This window comes from Muntiacus reevesi, chromosome 11 (genome assembly GCF_963930625.1).
Source record: "Muntiacus reevesi chromosome 11, mMunRee1.1, whole genome shotgun sequence".
Lineage (NCBI taxonomy): Eukaryota > Metazoa > Chordata > Mammalia > Artiodactyla > Cervidae > Muntiacus > Muntiacus reevesi.
In genome coordinates this window covers 7,080,031-7,084,914 of record NC_089259.1, presented here as the reverse complement: position 1 = coordinate 7,084,914, position 4,884 = coordinate 7,080,031, and positions in this window count along the sequence as shown.

Here is a 4,884-nt window from a genome sequence, read left to right as displayed (position 1 = left end):
AACTGAACTTATGGCTTGAAAATCTCCCTCTGTATAGAAAAATGTATGTCTCTTTTCATTTATGCTTTTAATGCTTCTTTCTGTTATCCTGTCACAGAAAACAATCAAGATATCTTTTAAAGCTGATTTCTATACTATTGTCTGCATTTGCTAAGTACAGCAAATGGATTTTCATCTGGAAAATCCATCCAGTTTCCAAAATTAGTTCTCTAAATCTGTAAAATTTAGATGAACTCATATGTGGATTCTTATTTGTTCACTGTTATAAAATGCACATGTACTTTTCAAAGAGAATTAATCCTATAACATGTATAAATACTTCTCAAAGAGGGTTAATTCTTTTTGTCAGGGAGTTTCAAAGGCCTTTGTGAGAACATATATAGCTTTAATTCTGATAATGATTTCTTCTGTATAGACCAAGTACAACAGATCTCCCAATGCACTGCAATCAATTAACCAGTTAATAAAATTATATTATAAAGAAGAGCATGTATAATGTAGCTTGAGGATAATAGGTCTAAATTCCTGAATTTAACAAAATACAATACACAAAAGATTTCATCATGTACTTACATACGTGAATGCAACTCCATGACTCCTAATGTAGAGAATTTTCACAACATGTATTTTCCTCTTCTTCCTTTTTTTTTTTTTTTTAATTTTGGTTTTATCCAACTTTATAAACTAACATTTCTCCCTAGGTTCTTCTTTTCTGGTGCCAAAACAACAAAGCTTCCACTCAAAGTGAAGCGTCAAAACTCCAGGCCTTTCGGCGCTGGATCTCAGTTGCACAGGCAGGGAGCAAAACGCACAGTAGGATAAGGCTTTGCACGCGCTGTCACTCGAACGGTTTCAGATGCGGTGGCCAGCAGGACTGTGACATTAAAAATGCAAGTTGTATTAATGATGGTCTGCAAGGAAGAAGGATGAAAGGTTACTTTGAATTGTCTTTGAAGAATATAGATAGCTGGAATAGCCTTTGATACTAAGAATCAGTACTAGTCTTCTCAAATCAAGGACAACTATCCTCCAAAACAGAAGGGAACAAAAAAAAACAGATATTGATGAGTAGCTCCAGCAGGGCAGGAAGAGGAGGAAATGGTTATAGCTCAGGTGTTTAGATAACTGTGGGAAAGTGTGAATAAAAGTGGGCAGCCCTTCTTCTTTTGGGGGGAAAAAACGTGAAACAGTGGATATTCTTTACTTGTCAAATGCAAAAGGATTGACAAAAGTCATTAAATGTGCCTTCTGGCTAGTTTGCTGGCAACTGCAAGCTGTTCTCCCCAGATATCCACAGTTATGTGTTTCTTTTACTAAACTCACTAAAGTATTCACCACTTAGCAATTTTCTTATTCAAATTGGCTGGAGGGAGTTTCATTAAAAACACTCAAGTGACATAGAACAAAAAAAAAAAATCAAATTAGATAACTTTCATATGTCCTAGCACATATAAGTAAATTAGTTGGGAATGATCAATTTGGTTTCCAAATATTTTCAGGCAAAAATAGAGATTTCCAGTGAAAGGTGAACATTTAATAAAGGACTATATTTTAGATTTCCAAGGAACACACAGTAATCATATCATCTGTAAGCAAATAAAATTTTATATTACAATAATAATAGCTAATAATTACACAATGTACACTATATGCCAGGATCTTTTATACCTCAAAACACATGTAATCTTCACCATTACTCAGTGAGACAAACACTCTCTGATCAACATTTTGTAGATGACTGTTGAAACACAGATTGGTTAGGTAATGTTATCCCTTATACTCATAAACAGTTAGAAGAAAGCTGGGATTTTAAATCAGGATGCCTTGATTAAAACAACAACAACAACAACAACTATGCTCTTTCCCAACATGTCATGTGCATTTTCTGTTCAGTGGATTTCTGCAAGCACTTACTGTCTCACAAAATCTATTCCTTCAAAAGAATCAGAATCTTAGTAATTCTCTTATCTGCTTTAATTTTAATTGCACACCCATGCCCAAACACAGAGGCACTAAAACAGTGTTGCATATTTTTTTTTTCATATGCATAAAGACCTATTTAAGGGTCTAATTTAAGTCCAAAATCTATGTTAATAACTCTTAAATGTGTGTCCTGAAAAAATACCAAGTAATAATACTAAATTTTAAAGTACAGAAACATATATGAGTATATTTTGAATATTATGACAGAGTAATTCTCTTCATTGGGAAAAGGTTAACATTTCAGCATGAAAAAAATTGCTGTAGAATGTATCTTATGGTATATAATTTTAAAATATGATCTTGTGCCACTAGAGTGTGACACATGAACAGTGGTGTCTATAATGCATTAATCATGCATAATATGCATTCAAAAAAGTATTTCTACACAGGTGACTCTAGTGGTAAAGAGTAAGCCTGCTAATTCAAGAGACTCAAGAGAAGTAGGTTCAGTCACTGGTTTGGGAAGATGCCCTGGAGTAGGAAATGGCAACCCATTCCAGTATCTTGCCTGGAAAATTTCATGGGCAAAAGAGTCTGGCAGGCTACTGTCCATGAGGCTGCAAAGAGTCGGACACCGCTGAGTGATTGAAGACACACACACACACACACACACACACACACACGTTAACTGAAACAAAAAATGAAGCAGCTTTGCAAAACTGGAGTTTGTTATAACAATTAGAGATGCACAGAGATGATATTTATACATTAATGAGACAAAAGTCTAATTATCTAATAGACTAAGAAGAACATTCTTATGGGAATGGGATACTGCCCAGAATGGAGGTCAAGCTCAAGCAGTATCTCTGCAGTATCTCTGCAGAAAACAGGTGGCAGCAGAGATGGAAAGTTGGTAGATAAAGGGTATTAATCAAATATGTAAATATTTTAAATATAATTAAAGTAGGTTTCTTAGAATAGACAAGGAAATCACAGATACAAAAAGGGAGAAAGCTCGAAGTCATAGAGTTAAACTGTATACATCAGGGTGAAGATTTGCAATGTTCAGTTGGATAGACTAGATAAATAGACGATGGAGACTTACTTGTCTGTGTAAATATCTGTATGTGTTTCTGAGCTGAAGCTTGTACTGCTCTTTGCACAATGCACCGATAACTCAAGAGATGAATCTTTGGAGCAAGGACTAGAGACTTTCCTTAGCCAGCAGACGGAAAAGATGCCAAACTAGTGTTCCAAAGGATCATTTTATCCGAGTTAGAATCCAGGCTCCTTTCATACTGAAAGGGGAGATGATGTCTGCTTGTTTCATACTTCTTGGCACCAGAATCTTTTCTTTTTGCATCTGCCTGTGTGAGTCTGGTCACAATGTTCCTATAACCTCCAGCAAGATAAATATTATTCTTTGTTCTACAAATTTTAATTTCTGGATGAATGAAAAGTATTATAGCTTTAAAGATCAGAACCTAGAGAATGGGCTATCCTATATATTTCAGATTATAGGCAACAATTTTTTATGAAAGGTGCATAGCTATCATAACTAAGTTCAGGCCACAGAGCACAATGGTCATATCTAGATCATGGTTTTTGACTTCTAAATGTCATTTTCTTCTAAAAGAAACCAAAGCTTCTAATTGAAGTGACTATTTCTAAGGTTGGTTCATGTAAAGTACAAAATGAATCTAGGACACCTTGTTTTCATCAAAAATAAAGTGGTCAAAGACATATGGGAGCATTTCAAAAGAACAGCAGAACCAACTTCCAAGAGCTTCTCCCACTGACCTTATCTGAAGGAATTTTGACATCAAAATAAACAACAATAATAATAGATTCTAGTACATGGAGTATAAGAGAAAGCCATGGGTATCATACAGATATCAATAAATGAATAAATGCATTGAAAGTATGATTAGGAATGAAAATGTTTACGATATGACTGTAACCTCCCACTGAATTCATATTCATTTCAATGGGGAAAATATCACCATGGTAGAGAACACTGACAGATATCACCTTAATCAAGTGATTAAGATGAATATCATCAGTAACTGGACAAATTAAAATCATATGTCACTGCATCAGGTGTAGTAAGAACACAGTTTCCTGTGATATTCTTTACAAAGATTCATGAATAAAATCACAAGGAAACATCTGATGATTCCAGATTGAGGGGCAATTTATAAAATGATGGTCTCTGCTCTTCAGAAGTGTCAGTATCAGACAATAAAAGACTAAAGACTGCTTGAGGGAAATTATGGAAACAGGAAGAGCTATTTACTATGTATGATTCTGAACTAAGTTGTTTTCTTATAAAAATATTAGCATTGCAACTAGCAAAACTTTAATGAAGTCTGAAGATTAATGGTAGTAATGTATAGATGCTAATTTTCTGATTTTGAAGGTTGTTTTGTAGTAACAGAAGAATACTTTGTTTAGTAAATATATATATATATTTAGTAAATATATATATTTGTATATATATATATTAGTGTGATATTAAGTCCACAACTTACTGTCACGTGGTTCTTTGTATTTCTAATTCCTATATAATCTTGTGTTTAAAAAAACAGATTTGCGATGTGTATGAGATTTACATTTCATTTTTTATAAATTATCAGAGCAGAAGTCTTACTAACCATGATCCTACAAATGTACAAAGGGTAGTATTTAAAGGCCATGACAAACAGATGAATGTTGTTTTGGTTATCAAATACTTTTCAAGGGGGTTATTGTTGCCTTTGTATAATCTATAATCACCCAGTGCCTTCCAGATATAATGCTCTGTCATACACATGTGATACCTCAGTCAGGAGTTCTCTACTAAGATATTTAGTGTGAAACATGGCTTTGTCTTGTAAATATTCCCTGATCTGGCCTTGTCCACATCAGACACTGTTGCTAGGTAAGTCAGAAATATCTTTTAATTCTCCAAACATCCTTATC